The sequence below is a fragment of the Cavia porcellus genome, unplaced genomic scaffold, assembly GCF_034190915.1.
Source record: "Cavia porcellus strain 051 isolate PalLab524CR breed Dunkin Hartley unplaced genomic scaffold, mCavPor4.1 scaffold_13, whole genome shotgun sequence".
NCBI lineage: Eukaryota > Metazoa > Chordata > Mammalia > Rodentia > Caviidae > Cavia > Cavia porcellus.
The window spans coordinates 70,505,936-70,526,575 of NW_026947496.1; the positions used below are offsets into that span (position 1 = coordinate 70,505,936).

Genomic DNA, 20,640 nt, shown 5'->3' on the forward strand with positions numbered 1-20,640 from the left:
TAAATCTCTAACGTTCTACTATCCTGTCTGTTCTTCTGTCCCCTTTCTGATCCCTCTATCACCCCCTTTTGGAGTTCGGTGTTACTAGCTTCAAGAGGGTCATGGAAATAAGATTGTTTTTTCTCTGTGTATTCTCTGGATTATATGAGTCATTCATGAATAAGATCTTCCTCATAAATGATGCTGAATATCACAAATGTAGGAAAATGACAGAAGGATTTGAACATTCTGTAGTCAACTAGAGACCCTTGCCAGGCTGACTCCCCACTGGAATTAGTTTCAGTATTATTTTCAGATGACTAAACTGATATCGGAGAAACATCTAGAATGTTGCAGATATGGTAAAAGAATTTTCACGTACACATCTTCATGGATAAATATAACTAAATTTTACAAATGGGCAAATAATGATTCACAAACAGTAATTTTCTAGTTACAGAGTTACAAAATGTTTAGAATCATAATTTAAATCCACTACAAAAGGTTGCAATAATGGCAGCAGTTTTTAACCTCAATTCTTGTCAGTAATCCTCATGGTTTACCAGTTGCTCTCACATGATTGGTCATTATTTAATAGCCTGAGAAACTTCACAGGTCAATAAATGCTTTTTGTTGTTGCAATTATTTAAGTACCACAATGGGAAACAGCTCTCATTACTGACACAAAGGATAAAGGACTCTTTCAGGGGACTTAGGCAAAAAGCACAAGAGATAATTGAATTGGTAAAGTCAAAAGCCTTTAAGCTATGCTCCCAAATGTTTCTGGAATTCTAACTTTCAGTACCAGAAACACGAGCTAAAACCCTGCATTCAGACATACAGAATTTTGGGTTCTCTAAAGAGACACTTAAGTATCCTGAGAGAGGAAATGCCAAACGATCCCATTTTTCTTCATATTTTTACTCATGCATCTATCTGTATTCCTGAAATCTGCTATGGGACACCAAATTTTGTAAGTGACTATTGGTATATGGTTCAATGGAAAGTGTACATGATACAAATGACAGATTTTCATCCTTTTATGGCTGAATAGTATGGTATTGTCCATATGTACTACATTTATTTCATTTATTAGCTGATGAGCATCATGTGCTAGTGGGATGAGGGTTCTACGCTAGAGCTGAGAAGTCACAATCACAACAAAGACCGGGGCATGGAAAGAACTGGAGGTCATGGTGCTAAATTAGATAAGACAGGTGCAGAAAGAAAAATGTCATGTGATAGCACTCATATATGAAATTTAAGAAAGTTAAGCTCATGGAATTTGAGAGTAGAAGAGACAAAGAAGGTGATAAATAGCGAGGATGGACAAGATTGTTTAACAGGTATTAAGTTATAGTTAGGCAAGAGAAAAAATTCTACTGTTCTACTACACAGTAGATAACTGTATATAGTAGAATATATACCATATATATTTCTAAAGAGCTAGAAGGATTATGAATATCTTTACATAAAAAATAATTAATTGAGATTGTAGATATGTTAACCCTAAGTTGAATATTACACGGCGTACATTTACTGAAGTATCACATGAAGTCATACTATATATAATTTTTAGGTATCAGCTTAAATTTTAAAAATAAAAATTAATAAAAAGAGCTCCATGAGCCATAGCATTTCCTTGTCTTCTAGATACTAGAGGAATTTAGTTCACAGTATCAATTTAATCCTGCAGCTTTAATTAAGGCCCCTCTAGTCTATTGATCCATTCTATATAAAGATTTACCTTAGGGGCAGAAGACCATAAGGTAAATGAACAGTAGGAAGCAAAGTGTCCAGAGGATCAGAGAAAGACTCAGGCCTGATGCAATCAATGTGCTGAGGACAGAAGTGGAAACTGCAGAGGAGCAAGCACGGGTGCTTGCCAGCTCCCCCAGGCTCCTGTTTGTGTGTGAACATCGCCGTCTGCCTGCCCTTCTGGCTTCATGCTTGCTGAGAGAGATCAGACCTGGGCTGTCTTCACATGTTACTAATGGAGATCAGACATGTCTGCCCCTGAAAGGAGTATGGTGGCCCAGTAGCTGGAGGGCTTCCCTGGGAAGACTATGATAAAGCTTCTACAAATAGCCCTGTCTATCAAGAATTGGTTTTTCTCTTACTCCAGGTTTTCTGTGATTACTGTTTTTCAACCCTGTTCTCTGAACTTCTAATACCACCACCAACCAACAGTGAAGGGAGTGGAGGAGCTCTTAAGGAATCTGCCTTTAGTATGTGGGAATAGTGCAATCTTATTATGTTTCTATAGTTTTACTAAATCAGGGTGATAGTAGATTTTTAAACTAATACACTGCTCCAGATCTTGCAGAGAATGAGGAGACCTACTTCATGAATAAAAGAATGCTAAAGAGATAATAACATTCAAGGTATCTGTTATGGATTGAGAACTGGTGGTCATCTTAACGCCAGTGGATTACATCAGCATGCATTGAGCGAAGATGTTCCACCTGAGGAGGGTTGCCAGGATAACTAGGTGGAGAAGAAAGGAGGTGTTGAGGGTTGAGGCATTAAGGAGGCATTGTGGGTTCTCCTATGAGTTGCTGTCTGAGCTGTGATTCTCCTGGAGAATCCTTGGTCCTCACATCGAGCATTGCTTCCTGGCTCCGGAGGGGAAGACATGTGCTGCTTAGTCTCCAGGATGAACTCGTCACACTGCTTCCTGGCACGTACCCAAATGCTTGTCATTGGAGGAGCTCAGGGCCTCCGTGTCCCTGAAGATAGCTGTGGTGCCTTTCAGGATAGCCCCGGTCTTTGTTGTGAGTGTGACTTCTCAGCTCCAGCATAGAACCCTCATCCCACTAGCACAGCTCCTTCATCCTATTGGCGTGGACTTTCTGGCTTCCACTGCTGACCCCTGGGTCTTCCCAGCATGGATCCGTAAAGAGACTGGCATGAGTCCTTCTTGTGGGCTCTAGACCTCCAGTTGGACTCATGGGAGGCATTGTCCTGAGCTTTGGGTTTTTATCTGGACTCATGTGGGACATTGCCATGGGGTTTAGGCTCTTGACTAAATAATCTATGTCTTTGGTGTTGCGGATAGATTTCTTGCATTTTCCTGTGTTAACTTTCGGTGATCATTATAAAAATATTATAAACTCCATCTCTAATCTTAATTGTTCTCTGTGTACAACCCCTGAATAGAACAGTATCCTCATTTCAAGGCCCTGTGCAAAGGCCCTAAAACCCTGAACTTGCAGAAGCAAGCACTTGGCCATATTGCATTGGACACATTTGGGTCATGATAGTATTCAATGTCACGGTCGGTGTGCATAAAACTCACTTGCTGGGAAAACATTCTGAGGAATAAACTAATAATCACTGAGGATGTAAAGCGCTCTTGTTTAGAAAAAGTAAAAGCAGGGACTGACGAACTGTTTACGTAATTAATGAAAGAGAGAAGAGAAAGACAAAGGAGGAGAGAAGGGACAGGAGAAAGAGGGAGTGGCAGCTATTGTTGAGCATCTGCCAAGCAGGAGTATAAATAGCTTTCATGCATTAGCTTATTTAACACTCATAACAACCCTGTAAATTGTGCTCTAACTTCTTCAGATGAAACACTTAGACTCAGGGAGATTAAGTAATTGGCCCAATGTCACTCTTGAACTAAAGTTTTTTACACTGAAGCATGTGCTCATAACCATTTTAAGAAGAAGAAAAAAGACAGAAAGAGAGAATGCAAGGCATACTTACACGTTTTAAGCATCTAATACATTCTGAAAGATTTTTATCTGTAACAGAACCTTGAAGACAATACTGGTACAAACATGTAAAATGTAAAGGAAAATAAATTCAAATCTCCTTTCTTCCCCTGCCACCTACTTGTCTAATTCCCCTCTTTCTTCAGGAGGAAACACTAATAGAAGTTTCCTGCATGTCTGTCCTCCCAGAATAATATAATATTTATATTATTCATTTTCAATAAATATCAGTATCATTCCCTCAGGTGACCAAGTCAGAAAATTATGAATCATCCTTGAAGCCTATCTACTTTCAATGCCTTTATCTTATTCTCAGCTTTTCACCACTATGCACCTGCTGTAAGCTGTGATTGTCCCATCCCAGACTGGCAGAATAGCCTCCTAACAGATCTTGTAGTGTTCACTCTTAAACTTCTAACCTATTATTTACTCTATGAACAGGGATAACTTTTCAAAAGGCAGGTTTTGCATTGTTGTCACCTGTTCAAAATATTTAAATGTTCTATGTTTGACTTGAGGGTAGAAACTTATAAACACTTAGCATCATTCATAGGACTTTTACATCATGATCTTGCACAGATCTCCAGCTCAGTTTTACGTGAAGCTCCTCATTGTTTTGTTTCAGCCCACTAGTTTTCTTGGAATTCCATATGTGTGATCCATCACACTGTACAGTGATTCTACTTGATATCTCACTCTCCTGAAATGTTTTCTAAGTAAATCCTGTGCTTCCTTCAGATTTTGACTATGCAGCTCTCCTCTATGAGGACCACTTAGTTGGCCTGGATTCAAAGACTTCACAGAATGAAACAAATCTTGGTAAAGTGGTTGAAACTGTGATGAAGTTTAGCAATAATTTAACCCCACTCAAAGTCTATTTCTTCCCTTATGAAGTGGGTAAAGAACTTACTTTGTAAAGTTCTTCAGAATAAAGAAGCATATAGACAGCTTTGTTCTTTTGAGTACAGAGCAGATGCTCAGTGTTTACTGGCTTGTATTCATTCTTCCATTCCCTAGATTGTAACCAGGAATCCCACTGTCATAAAGTCAAGGGGCAACAAGAATAGATAAGATTATCTGAGAATCAAAAACTATGACCGATGAGGCAAATCCATCCTGTGGCCAGATAATGTGCTAACAAAGATGTTTTTAAAATACGTTTCTAAAGGATTGTAAAGAATTAGAAAAGAAGATTTGGAAAGGAAGAAAAGGCACAGGAGGAAAAGAAAAAAAAGAGACAAGGAAACTGAAAGAAATGAAGCAAGCAAGGATGAGGAGAAAGGCAGAAGGAGGAGCACAGGGAGAAGGGGAAAGAAGAGAAGGGAAAACAGAGACCATGTGTGGTTCTACAGAGCCTGAGATATTCACTGTGTAGTCAGTTTAAAAAGATTTGCCTGCCTAAGGCTAAATAAAATCCCTTACAATGGAAATAATGCTATCTTTATTTTACAACTTTCACCTAAATTATTCCTTTTTCCTCTACTTACAATATTAAGCAAGCCGAGGTACAAGTTCAGAATTTGAGATACATGAAAAGAAGATATGGGGATTATTATTAATTTTTACAAATTTCTGATGTACTGACAGACTATGGAACAGATCAAAATTACACTTTTGTTTGTGACATAATGACGTGCAAAGTTCACATCAGTGTTGCTGTTCCTACAGAGACCACACAGACTCTCTCTACTCCTCAGTTACGCTGGGGTGGGTTAAAGTGCAGTCTCAACGAGCTTTGAACAACCTGTAAGATCAGCCCAACAGTGTTCATTCCCCACTTCTTCCTAGTTATGGAAACGTCAACTCTCTGTTTCTTCATCTATACAAAATTCTACCCTTTCAGAGCTCAAGTTTAAGTCCTCCATAGAACTAAATTTTTGGCAGTTTCTCTATAGCCATAATTAATGATAAACAAGTTTGAAACAGCACATGCTGAGCATATGGGACATATCAACATCATTATCAGGAAAAATGGGATGTCACTCAGTGTGTGCATAGGCAGCTTTCAGTGCCAACCCAAATGAAAATTAATACGCCTTCCACTGGTACAATATGGGTGAAATATTGTACAATCTGCCTAAAAGCCACACATATTTACTTGGCATATAATAAAGAATATTAAGTTGGAAATACTGTGCTTTTTCTACATTTCTTATATACAGACATTTCCACATGCCTGGGTTGGTACAGGTAACAAGGACATGAACGAAAGAATTTCACTAAGTTTATTAAAAAGTTTATTAAAGATTTGCCACATGCTAAATAGCAATCCAGATTTGGGAAGTGTCAACATTCAGTTTGTTTGTGTTTATTTGTTTTTGAAGTGCTGTGGATTAAACCTAAGGCCTTGGGCATGTTAGGCCCCCTCTGTACCATGGAGCTACACTTCAGCCCAAAGTAAAACTTTGATGCTCTCACATGAGGGTGGAACCTTGTTTCCTCACTTTTACGTGATGTTCCTGTCCTGAATCACTCCATCTAAAGAAAAGGAAATTACTTGTCTTCACAGACCTTCTGCTTGCCAACTATACATCAAATGCTGTATCATTTTTCCTGCATTTTATTGAGGTCTTATTGGGTCAAATGCAGAACCCAAAATTCACAAACACAAGTAATTGACCTAAAATTATAGGAGGAAATAAAAACTTCCACCAATGACATCATAAGCCTTTAGGAATAAAATAAATTTTTCGTGGGAAGTTTCATGAATGCATGAGTAGGAGCATTGGATGGAAGTGCCAATGCATTAATGAGTTAACACTTAGAGATTCTCAAGTGAGCACAAGATTCTATATCTCTAAAAGTACCTGCGTATTTCCATTACAAGTAATCTTTCTATGCTCTCAGTGCTTCAGAGAGTGCGATGGGCTTATCAAATAAAAGTCACCAGCAGGAAGTGGGTTTGATGGTGCATTCTTGTAATTCAGCACTCCAGGAAACTGAGGCAGGAAAGTCCCAAGTTTTCCCAGCCTGGTCAACTTAGCACAATAAAAACTAAAGGGCTGATAACAAAACTCCATTCTGATAGGCCATCAGTTCAATCCCCAGTCCTGGAGAAAAAAGACAGGGGCAGGAGGAAGACTGAATACACTGTGAAACTCCCCAGATAAAAATCAGCTGGAAAGGCTAGCAGGGATCCTCACTTGGCTCCTTTTAAAAAGGCTGTCAAGTCAGAGAGTTAGACAAACAAATATATCCTTTACTTCTGACAAAAGAAATCCAAGTAATGGGAGCCAGACTGAGGGCTGACTCTCTGAACTTTAAGTTAGTCTTTTCTCTACCTATCTGTTATATATAGGCACTAGTTTATACTAATAATAGACTATAAATGTAAACTAAACAAATAAGTAGATGAATAAAAATTATGCTTTAATGAATGAAAAAATGAAAACTCTTCCAAAACTATAACCAGCAAGTCAAATAATTCATAGATTTCTGAATCAAGTGAGGTAGGGTCTACAATGATGATAATCAGACTTCAATTTCAGAAAACTTCATTTGCAAATAAGCTTCTTACCAGGTACTGGGAAAAGTTATAATAATGTGTTCACAAGATCCTAACATATTATAAAATTGACAAAATGTAAGATCTTTAAACTGCAACTGGTTAAAACATCTGTCTCTGCTCTCATACCCAAGGTGATGTTAGAGTGGTCATGTGTATTTTAAATCAGCTAAGGGAGCAGCTGTGTTAGGTATATATTTAGTTCAGGTTCAGCAGGACATATTTATTTGTCTCACAATGCTTATATTATTGCTGAACAAAGGTAGAAATCATTTCTAAGAATATTCTTTCTACCCACTGTGCTAACTCAACTGGCATCAGGACACATAGGGCTTTAGGCAAAAGAGTAATACATGTGTGTCCCAAAACTCTTGGTTCAAGAACTGTAGGGGAAATGAAGGAACAATAGGTTTGAAATAGGTATAGTCAGAAGGTAAACTGTAGGAATATCTTCTGACTAAGAGACTTGTGAATTTGTAAGTAGAGAATTACTCCTTATTAATCCCAAGTCAAAATGAAAAATTTCTCATCAGGAATATATTTTGATAATGAATACTAAAGAATTGTAAATGTACTTTTTATTTATGAGATTCATGCAACATAGAATGTATCAAACCAAATTCCTGTGTTTATGGTGTAGGCATGTAGCAGAACAATAGATGCCAGGTGCATCACTGAGTCTAATTTAACCTTCCTTGCATGTCTACTGGGTCATAGCAATATATTTAAACAATACAGTACAAAGAATGACCTGTGAAAGCCATGCAAAAATTCAAAGGTTTTAACGACAAATCTCCTACACTATCTTATTACTATGTTAGTGAATATCGTATGAGAGCTATTTGATTATAAAATTGTGGATCACAATACAAAATATGAAAAATGTTTAACATGTTTGTAATTATGCTTCAATTGCAAAATAATTTCATGTAATTTTACAGAATGGTGCACATACATATTTAAAACTACATCCCTACATATAGATGTAATTAATAAAATCATTAATTAAAATTGATAAGTAATCAAATTTCAACATTTTGTGATTTTTTCAGGGATGTCAAATAAATAATTTGCATAATTCTTCAAAGTAAATATACATATGTATACCTAATTTTGTATTTAAAATATTTAACAGATCCACAGACAAACTGTAAACATCAGACTCTGGAAAGTCTAAATACAGCTCTGAGCTCGAAGGAGTAAGCTGTGCACCAACAGTTCATCCTTTGATTTTCATTTTTCATTTAATTTTGTGCAGTGGTTTCTCTAGCCTCTAGTGACAGGTGACTCAGAGTTTATTTGTAGCTAAAGGCAAAACTGCATGGTGGGAGCACAGGGACTGACCAGCAATGGAGCGGGCTGCAGGGAGGGTGTTATACTGTCCTTTTGACCCTCTCTGAATGTTTCTCCCTGTCCAACTGGCCCAGGAAATCAATTGCTAAAAACATTCCAGAAGTATGAAGCAAACATCTGTGGTCCTAGCTGGTCTCTTATTCTGCCTGTTCTGTGTCACTATCCCCACAACATTCATCTACAGGCTTTTCCATAGTTGCTGACTCATGTCATGATGACAGATGATCCCTAATAAAGGCCATTGGTCAAGGGCTGCATTTATTCACAGCAGGTTTCTGTCACAGCTGGCTGGATTACTCCTGAGCCTGAGAAAACGAACTGCTCACAGAATGAATCAAGGGAAGGTGTCAAGGACCTTACAAAGCTTGTGTGCAAGCTCATGCCGTGCAAGTTTCATTGGCAGGGAAGTGTGCCATTTTCACCTAGCTAGTCTTTGCTAAAAATTCATGTAGTGTCTTCTTAAAAAACAAAGAAGTTAATATCTCCTCCAACATCCCCCTCAAGCAGATATAGTCCCGTGCCATTCTTCTGCCTATTTTTGTTCAGCAGCAACTATGGCACAGCTGAAGTTACTGTCAGAGCCCCAAGCACACACTCAGGTCTGCTGAATGGGGTCGGGCAGTCCTGGTTTGGTTTTGATGTTTACTGCATGGAAATTGCTAGGTAACTCCACTCACAACTGCACCCATCACACCACAGCTGGTAGAAGAAAAGGCAACAGCATTCTTAACTGGAAGAAAATTCCAGATGGATGTACAACCTCTCACTTGCTCTATCAGTAGTCACTTAAGGCCCTCTAAGTAGAAAAATAAAAATTATCAGTAAATATTATCACATAAGGACACAGTGCTAGATAGAAATACAAATGGAAACAAAATGTGATGTATATATCCAGAGGGTATAATCCAAGTTTAAAATACAGATAACAATCGCAAAGCAGTGTGTGGAATGTTACCAAATGTGCACTGTAGAGAACCAGGGAAGAAAGCAATTGCATAATCCATGGAGCTTTAGTAAGAGGAAAGCACAGGAAGTATTTTGAATGATAAACGAAATTCACCAGGCAGGCAGGAAGGAAGGGTGTTCTGCAAAGGGGCAATTACAAGGTGAGATAATCGATTGGAAAAGGGCCCCAGTGTATTCCAACACATACAAGGAATTTGGTGTGAAAAAAGGCAGATGGTGAAACTAGGAAACCTTGCTGAGGGGAGAGGCCGAGACTCTACCTCCTACAGAACTTTTAATAGTGAAGATGTTATTAAAGGCATTTCCTACATATTCAGTTCATAAATTTGACAACCAACTGTTCTGTTTCCCATTTTAAACATATAAGGCAGTTAGTGGCCTTACCTTTACCCAAATTTTATTCCAGAAATTATTCTGTATGCTTCAATCTAATGATTCCTTTCAGTTCTACCTGGCAATATTTCTTTACTGGAGCACCCAAAGAAATTGACCTAGCCTTCAATTAAATAAGGAAATTGAAGGGACGGGAAGGTAATTAGAGGGCAGCTCAGGTAAAAAAGCTGGGTAGGATTACTACTCCTTCAGACTGAGCTTCGATTTCAATGGTGCTTAATTAACTCCACCGAGTTTTAGTTTCTATTCTTGCCCAAATGTGATACTCTCCCCAAATCAACAGAAATAGAAGAAAATAAGATTTTAGACATATAAAAGAATGTGGGCAAATTCTATGCGATCATGATTACTATTTTCGGGCTCAGCCACCACTGTCCTAGACTTAACTTGGTAATTATGTCAGTATCAACACCACTGTCCATTTCCTGTAGCAGAGATTGCAGATAATTCATGTGGGTCTGTGGTGTGTACATAAAAGAAATATTTTTGACAAACATTTATGAGTGCATATATCCCAATGAGTATTATCTCCAGAAAAGCAGTTGCTGTGAAAGATAACTTTAAAAATTATCTGTAGTCCAATAGTGGTTGTACTGTCAAATGTGATAATAACTTTTCCCATCATTTTGTTAATACTTGTTTGGAAATGAAAAATCTCTCATTCTCATCCTGTGAGAATGGATCAGTTTTGCTCCCTAGAAGAGCTACATCTGAACACATTTCTCATTGTCGTACTAGAAGGAATATGCTATTGATATCTGACAAACAGGAATGCTGCTAGTTGTCCTGTTACGTACGGGAGAATGCCAACAAAGAATTCTCTGACCTCAAATGTCAATAGTGCTACTGTTAACAAACTCTATGCTAAATACAGCTTTAACTTCTGTAACAGTAAATAGCTACCAGAGCCAAACCTTTCTGATTTCATAACTGCTTCAATTCATATAGATAGATAGATAGATAGAGAGAGAGAGAGAGAGAGAGACTCCCAACCCCAAGCTTCCTTACTCCCAGCCCTCTGTCCCCATCAGTCTCAGGGTGCTTGCTTTGACTTCATCTTCCCCTTCCTCTTCTTAGACCAATTAACCTTTTCACTCCCTCTCACTCCCCACTTAGTCAAAAACATAGTGAACCACTTCGCGTACTTTTTGCCAGCACCCTGTAATCTCAATCTCACTGTCTTGCCTATGTCTGTCTCTCTTTCTAATACACAGATGCACACACCCAGGCACACACGCACACACACTTAGCAACACTGACTTTAGAGTCTCCACCTGATTTTCCATTGTTTATATTACTTTTATCTCACTGCTGAGATAAAGTATCTGACTCCCAAAGTTAAGGGAGGAAACGTTTATTCAGTTCACAGCTTATAGAGGTTTCAGTCCATAATCTGCTTGCTCGAAAACAGAACACATGGTAGAGAGCGACAGTTCATGGTGGTGAAAGACAGCAAAAGCAACAGGAGAGTGAAGGAAGAATCTTCTTTCTATCCCTTATGTTGCATGCAGGATACCTGCCCTAGGGTGGGTAGCAGTGTATTCTAATCCCAGCATTGGACCATGAATCAACCACAAGCTCTAGATTCAGCTGTCCCTAAAAAGCCAACCCCTCATGACATCATGAGAGTTTAGGAGGATATCTAGAAACAAACCATGACATCCATTTTCCTTCCCTCTTTTCCTAAGTTCTCACATGGGAGAGACCACAACCTTTGCCTCCAAGTTGGGAAAGAAGAGTTGATGATTGTGGAAGAGTTTATGATTGGATCATAACACCAGAACAATGACTTGGCAGCATCCTACCATGGAATCTGATCAAAATTTTAAACAGTGGCAGTCTCAGTGGAATCAGCTACAAGGAGCTATGCAACAGTTCAACCAGTGATACCTCTACTCAGCTTCAATGTTAACTGCAGAAAATAACTCATATGGCCTTTACCACCAGGCTGGGAAAAAAGAGTGGATTCAACAGACAGGGTATACTTTGTCAGTCATAATACAAAACAACTCAAAGGGAAGACCCAAGAACTCAAGGTTTGAAGAGCAAAGAACCCTTGCCAGAAGGCTGGGAAATTAGGCATACTCATAACCCAAGACAACAACATTCAAAGACCTTTGCAAAGGAAAGTCATCTGTAACTAAGGGTGGTCCACAGATTGCTTAGGAGCAAAGCTTCAGTTGGAAACTTGCTCCCTTTCGTTATTTGTGCCAATGTAACGCGCTACCCAGTCATGTAAAGGTCAGTGTGTCCTGGAAGACATTACGTGAATATTCTTTCCAAGAGATTATGGCATTAAGCCCTATTACTCGGGGAAGCAATTATATGTAATATTTAGAAAAGAAGGACTTAATTATGGTGGCCTAGCAAAAGAATGGTTTTTGTTGCTTTCACATGAATTTTTGAACCCAACGTATTGTTTATTTGATCATGCAGGTAAAAACTGTCTACAGATTAATCCAGCATCAACCATTAATCCAAACCCTCTTTCATATTTCTGTTTCATTGGTCACTTTATGCAATGGCACTGTTTCATGGAATGTCTATTCATACTGGTTTCACTTTATCATTCTACAAGTGCATGCTAAGTAAAAAACTTACTATTAAGGATTTGGAATCCACTGATACTGAACTTATAACTTCCTTATCTGGATAAGAGATAACAACATTGAAAAATGTGGCTTAGAAATGTATTTCTCTGTTGACATGAAGATTTGGAGTAAGGTTCCTTTACATGACCTGAAGTTGGGAGGTTCTAATATCCTGATGACTAAGGAGAATAAAGATGAATATATTGGTTTAATGATAGAATGGAGTTTTTCTTGAGGAGTACAAGAACAGACCAAAACCTTCCTTGATGGTTTTAATGAAGTTGTTCCCCTTTATTGGCTACAATACTTTGATGAAAAAGAATTGGAGGTTATGCTGTGTGACATGTAGGAGGCTGACTTAGCAGATTGGCAAAGAAATACCACTTACTGACATTATAACAGCAGACAAATAATTTGGTGTTGGCAATTTGTGAAAGATATGGGCAATGTGATGAGAATTTGACTATGGCAGTTTGTCACTTGAACCTGATGCTTACCTCTCAGAGGATTTGCTGAGCTCATGGGAAGTAATGAACCCCAAATTTTGTATTGAAAAAGTTGGCAAAGACATCTGGTTACCAAAAAGCCATACATGTTTTAAGTGCTTGAATATACCACCATATAACAATTACAAACAACTAAAACTAAAATTGCTTTTTGCAATAGAAGAAACAGACGAATTTGGACAAGAATTAATGTGGTTTCTTTTCTTGGAGGAGCATTTAAATTTATTCTAGCCAACAAAAATTGTACATAGTGTATGTAAGTGTTCATTCTGTACAGTGAATTGTCTTAACCTCTCAAAGCATAAACATTTCTTGTTCTTCCACAGAAATATGCAAAAACAGTTCAATGTTTTATACTTTATTTATTGCTCCGTTGATACGATGATGAGGAAAAAGATCATCTTTAAATTTTGAAGCAAGAGACTTTATTAAAAATAAGTATATATCTATAAAAGCATGTATGATATTGGCTCTAGTGTTACAGAGCTTGAGGTGTATTAAACATGATGGCTGTTCATTCACAAAGACCTTAATTTGCTTTACTTTGTCTCTATGATTCAGGGAATATCTGCAAAATTGCTCCATGTTCCTCTCCCTTATGTAACATGTCTAAAGGGTATCTAGCTGCAATAGCTATTCAGGAAGGTATTAAGGGCTTAGGCCAAGTCTTGAGAGTATTAAAAGATGCTGCTGGCTTTTCTGAAAACAGGTGCTTGAACCAGCCAGTTTATTTTAAATAAATACAATAATGAAAAAATGAAACCTCACCTTTTTAGTTCATTGATCTGCCAATTATTAAGGCAGTGAATTGATCAAAACTTGGTCACTGCAAATTTATCCCTTACTTTGTATCTGTATATTGTCTAATATGAAATCTAGAAGCCCATTTTGTTGTCCTTTATCCTAGGGGATATTTTAGTAGATACCACTGTATTTTAGTAAGTTCCTGTACTAACAATCAATTTGGGTCTCTATAAACTTTCTAGAAGATTAGAATACTAAATAAAGCTGAGCTGTCAAACTGTGGATGATAACTTATAATTCCTATTCTAAATCAAACAGCTTCTTTTTATTATATTATCAGTATCAATATAGTCTGTGTTCTGTGCACCACAATCTTAAGATCTAGGCCATCCCTACGGTAAGCTACATGTATCTGTGACATTTTACAACATTTTAAGTGACTTAGAACTTAGGATAAATGTCACTAGGTTATTGGAAGAATAAATGGATGACCTTTAAATATGATCATTAAATAGTTCTTCTCTTGTCCAAGCATGACTCTCTGCCCTTCTACATGAACTCCATATGTTAGACTTCTCTGAACCTGACCACTCTAATTAGCATGGGACAATCTTTCTTTGACTATCTCATGTTCAGAGTTAGAGAAGTTGCCTATGAGAATTGCTCTCTGCATTAAGACTTGACTTCTGTCATCTATCCAGCATGCAATTTTCATCCTTTCAAGAGAAAACTTAGGTGGGTTGATTATAGATGTATTTAGATTGTTCTTTACTGTGTTAAATACAACAAGTTTTGAAATTGACTGCATGTTTCTTTTTACTTATAATACATCTAAGAATGCATGCTCTGTGTTCTATCCTACTGGACACTGTTGTCAGTGTTGCAAATGGAACCGCAATTCAGAGAATTCTTAAATGCTCTCTTTATAGGAAGCATATTTATTATTTTAGATTATCTATAAACTACTGAGACATTTGCATTGTATATGAATGTTCTTGTAGAGGTTAAATAATTGCTCAGAAATTTGTCGCTAGAGCAGTAAGTCATGTGGTGAATAGACTAACTTAAAAATAACCTTGTAAACTAAATTGGACCACTTCAAAACTTTCAATAGTAGCAAACTAAAGAAGACTAAGATCATAGTCAGCTCCCTTATTAATAATATCCATTATAGCAATTACATAATTGCAATGCCATCTGTTGGGTATTAATAGTGTGGGATATAATATAGAAAAAAAATCAGCAAAAAAGAATGCTTTGCCCTACCAGACTAATGAAAGGACTTGTGTTTGTTGGTGCTAATGCATAAGGGTGCTCTGGTGTGCTGTGTGAGGAAAGTTAACCTTTGCTTTGTTAACCTATGGCTTCAGCTCTGGCCTAAAAATAACCCAGAAGATTTTGAAAGTGAAAAGGATATACTTACTAGTTGGAGTAGGTAGACAAAGAAAAGTAAGGATTAGAGGAGAGAAACATTCAAACTCATGTCTTCATTTTTGAAGAAAAACAGAACTTTAACTATATGTCAAAGAAAGCTTTAATCTCTGAAAAACTTTGCTTTTAAGGAAGATGTTTTCCTTCAAAACAATTTCTCAGAAATGTTTCATTCACAGTGGTGAATGGAAAGATCCACAGTAGGAAAGAAAATGGGTATGACAAAATGCAACAAGTGAAAAAAGACTTGAGAGAGTAGAAATGAGAATGTGTCAGGAAGTTCCATCTACTTGTCTGTTTCATACATTCAGTTAGCAACACCCAGAGGAGGCACTCTGGCTACCGAGCTCCTCTCCCGGGCCAGATGTGTCCAGGGCACCACACTGTCTCCAGGCCTAAACTTGCTGTGTAAATATTACCCATCTCCCATTTGAGGAAACTGACACTAAACTAAATTAGGATTAAATACACAACTTAGATCAGGTAAGAAACAGAAGGAAAATGTAAGTCCAAGTCTACTCAAATCCAAAGTTCCCTGTTCCTCTAAAAAGATGCATCTGTGTCTTCACCTTACTACCTCAAGCGTACACTACACAAGAAAATTAAAACCAGGACCACGCTGTTAGCAGTAGTAGTCCTGACAACACAGTAATGCCTTGAACTGAACACTCCCCGACCTGGGACCAGTGCTGTCAATATAGTAGCCACCAGCCATGTAACAAATGACCAGACTCTGGAAACCTAGCGTGGGAATAAGAATTCAGTGTCATGAATTAATTTCATAATTACATAATTTCATCAATTTCATAATTACATATGAATATGATATGCCTGCATATTTGGGGCTAAAAAGAAGTATATAGCTTTTATTAAGTCTCATTTTACTTTTTTAGTGGGGCTAGAACATTTAAAATTACTTACGGCTCTGTTATATTTTTGCTGGATGCACTGCTCTGAATCATGAAAAAACACTATCGGCAACCAAACACCTTCCGTGGCATTGTTGATACATAATCTCCAGAGAAACTGAATTTTCTCACATCTTGGTGAGGAAAAACACACTACGCCGCACTCACATCCCTTTTAATAGGCCTGGGCACTCAGCTGCAGTCAATGTTGTCTACAAATACAGTCACCCCTCTTCTGGGAAACCTGTTACCGTGATGACTAAGCTATTTGGCCAAAGAAGTTTGTCCCTGAGCACCCTACCAGAAAGAAGCAGCCGATAACCAGTGATTTCTGTGGTGGTCAAAAGCTCATTCTGCTTATCTCAAAGGCAGGCAAGTACATAGTATTATTTATAATCCGAAGATCCACTCAGAACAGACGAGTACAGATAGTCCTTCTGAGCATTTCGTCTCTTTCCCCACCTTACGCTGCATACCTCCTTGGTTTAGGATCACCAGAGTGCTTCTTGCTTGTTGGTGGTTTCTGTTTTGTCTTCTGACAATGCCCTCAGTAAAGCACAAGCCCCTAATTCTTCTGTCAATTTTGTCTCTAGAGAACCCAGCCTAAGAATTCATGAGACCTAGATTTTTAAGTCACTTTACACAGGTCAGATGTTACACCTGTACTAGCATAAATTTTAAAAAAGTTACAGCACTCTATCAGCAATTACAAGTGGCTTTAAGGACACAAGATTGACTCTTTTATTTATACCTGATTTCAATATAAAGAACATGTTTTGTGGTGACTATTAGCTTCCATTCTGGCTTCAAATGAAATAAGAAAAAATAGTAAAACTACAAATATTTTCCTGGGATTTATATTATATTTCCTACTTATATTATGGAATTAGAGAAACAAAGACCTTGAAAAATTCCAAGTAGGACTCACTGAGGAGAGAAACAAAAAAGGTTAGTATTCTGTACACATTAGAACAAAGCTAGGCACTTTAAAAACTTTCTTTTTTTTAATCTCAATCCTGCTTTGCAAATGAGGAAACTGATGTCCACAGAAGCTCTTTAACTTGCTGTAGGTCACACATCTAATAATTCTCAGAGCCTGATACATGTATCTACATATATACTGCTCTACCAGTAATTTCAAACCCATTTATTTCTATATTAATTAGTTTCCATATCCAATCTATAAAGTTCCAGTTATTTTGGGTCATTTTAAATAAAAATAGATTTTAACACCATAAAGTAATTGAAAAAATGAGAGTAAAATCCATGTCACCTAGCCACTTTAATTGCTTCTTATGTCCATCATTAAAATGCTGTTCTTTCCACACATTTTTGCAGAGATTATTTTAATTAGTACATGTTTGTAGTACATAAAGATCATATTCTTCATGGGGAGTTGGCATGCACATAACACATCTTCATTATTTTTAAGCAAATTTTCCTCCTGTACCTTCCCCTCCCTCAATCTATCGGTCCCCTCCCATTTTGCAAAAGATCTTTTCCTCTTTTGGGAGATAGATCTTTGCTATTTTGCATGTTTTGGGTTTTTCATATAAGATACTTAAGTTTGCATGTCCAATTTATCTCACAACATTTTTCCTACAAATCACTCAAATTTATCATTCTTTACCACAGCATAGTATTCCAATGTGTATAAATATCACATTTTCTGTTTTTCTTTTTTTCTTTTGCAGAAAGAGAATTTAATGAAATCCAACACCCACTGATAATGAAAACCCTCAGCAAACTAGAAATAGAAAGAAACTTCCTTAACTTGATAAATGGCAATCTATAGGTGTGGTGGTTCATAGCCCTAATCTGGAATTCAGAAGGCTGAGACAAGAAGATACCAAATTCAAGGTCAAAGATGGACTAAATAGTGAGGTACTATCTAAAAAAGGAAGTTTACAAAAAAACCCGACATGTACCCTACATTTTTGTAATCATTTTTTATTTTTAAAAGATTAAGAAAAAAGGACATAACAAAAGAGATCAGAACAGAACAATTTAAGCAACATAGTGTTTCACCACAAAACAACCCAACATAACAGTAGCTACCACAGTGTCTCTTTCCTTGAAATATTTGAGAATACCTTTATACACTACAGTATCAAACATAACAAGAGAGTATAAAACCATTCAAGTGAATGCAAGTATTACAGGGTATTCCAAACCAACTAACAGAAAATGAACAATGGTTATTATATTATCTCCTTGTCCATAAAAATTTTGTTTATATTATCACATATAATAAAATCCAATAAGACACAACATGATAAAACTGATGGAGACAGAAGAACAAAAGCTTGGTACAACTTCAAAACAAAATGGTATTAAATCAACACTAGCTATTATACTGTCTTGTTTTCTTCAAAATAGCTGTTCATACCATCACAGACAATAAAATCAACAACCCAGAATAAAACCATTCCAACAAGTGAATGAAAACATTATAAGTCTTCATAGCAATATAATGGGGAATCATGATTACCACATACTTTTATGTATTCTTACCATTTCTTACACTAGGGAGACTATATGGTATTTATACATGTGAGTTTGATTTATGAGAATAGTCACAAGCTGTGTCCATTTATTTATAAATAAATCAATGTGATAGTTCTTTATAGCTGAATAGTACTTCATTGTATAAAAATACCACAACGTTTTTACCATTCCTCAGTAGATGGACAGTTAGATTGTTTCCAAGATCTGACTATTACAAACTGTGCTGTTATAAACATGGGCGCATATATATCACTGTGGTATGATGTTTTCAGTTCTTCTGGGAATATGCCTAGAAGTGAAATAGCTGGAACAAATGGGACTTCCAATCCCAGCTTTTTGAGGAATCTCCTGACTGACCTCCACAATGGTTGCAACAGTCTATACTCCCACCAACAGTGCAGGAGAGTTCCTTTTTCCCCACAGACTCTCCAGCTTGTGTTGTTGGTAGTTTTCTTGATCCTGGTCATTCCTTCTGGGCCAGGATGAGCATTTCTCTAATGAGTAGCAATGCTGAACATTTTTTGATGTATTTATTTGCCATTTGTATTTCTTCATCTGAGAACTGGTTATTTATCTCAGATGCCCATTTTTGGACTGGATCTTTCAATTTTGGAGTCTGATACTTTGTAATTCTTTATATGTTTTAGATAGAAGTCCTTTATCTGAGGAACAGTTCACTAAGATTTTTTCCAAGTTTGTGGGTTTTCTTTTCACTATGCTGGAGATTTCTTTTGATGTGCAGAAACTTTTTAATAAGACATGATCCAAGTAATTGATTCTGGGAAGTGTGTCTTGTGCGGTTTGATTCTTGTTCATGAATTCTCTACCTACCCCATATTTTCAAGATTTTTACCCAATTTGTCTTCCAACAGATATAGTATTTCTGTTTTAATATTCAGATCTTTGATCCACTTAGATTTTAATTTAGTACATGGTGATAGGCATGGGTCTAGCTTTAGTTTTCGACATATGGAGAGCCAGTTTTTCCAGCACCATTTATTAAAGAGACTGTCATTCTTCCAGTGAACATGTTTGGCCCCTTTATCAAAGATAAGGTGGTTGAGTGTGTTGGTAGTTGTGGTTGTATCTCCTAATCTATTCCATTGATCATCAGATCTGTTTTTATTCCAGTACCATGTTGATTTTACTATAGTAGCTTCATAGTATAACTTCAAGTCAGGGATTGTGATGCCTCCTGCCTTGATTTTGCTGCTGAGAATTGTCTTTGCTATTCTAGGTCTATTTTGGTTCCAGTTGAATTTTAGGAGTGATTTCTCTAGATCTATGAGACATGTTGATGATATTTTTATTGGGATTTCATTGAATCTGTGTAACAATTTTGGAAGAATGGCCATTTTCATAATATTTATTCTTCCTATCCATGAACAAAGGATGTATTTCCATTTTCTGAGATCCTCTTCAATTTCTTTTTTCAGGGTATTATAATTTTCCCTTACAGATATTTCACTTCTTTCGTGATATTAATTCCTAAGTATTTCATTTTATTGGATGTTAGTGTGAAGGTTTTGGCTTCTTTAATTTCTCCTCAGTGATTTTGTTGTTAGGGTTTAGGAATACTATTGATTTTTGAGTATTGATTTTGTATCCAGCTACATTGGTAAATTTATTTATTATATCTAGGAGACTTTCAATGGAGTTTTGGGGGTCTTCTATCTAGAGTATCATGCCCTCCACAAATAATGATAATTTAACTTCCTCTTTTTCTATCTTTACCCCTTTTATTTCTCTCTCGTGTCTAATTGCTCTGGCTAGTATTTCCAGCACTATACTGAATAGGAGTGGTGATAAGTGACACCCTTGTCTTGTGCCTGATTTTAAGGTAAAGACCTTAAATTTTTGGCCATTTAGTATGATACCAGTTTTTGGTTTGTCATAGATGGCCTTTATCATATTGAGGTAAAGACCATCTATTCCAATTTTCTGTAAGGTTTTTATCATGAATGAATGTTGGACCTTATCAAAAGCTTTTTCTGCATCTATAGAAATGATCATGTGATTCTTACTTTTGGCTTTACTGCT

General features: G+C 36.9%; 1 pseudogene; it reads left to right on the forward strand.

Annotated features, from left to right (window-relative positions):
* Positions 1–1,752: 1,752 nt before the first annotated feature.
* On the forward strand, positions 1,753–13,240 carry LOC100718875 (NEDD4-like E3 ubiquitin-protein ligase WWP1; annotated as a pseudogene).
* Positions 13,241–20,640: the final 7,400 nt, after the last annotated feature.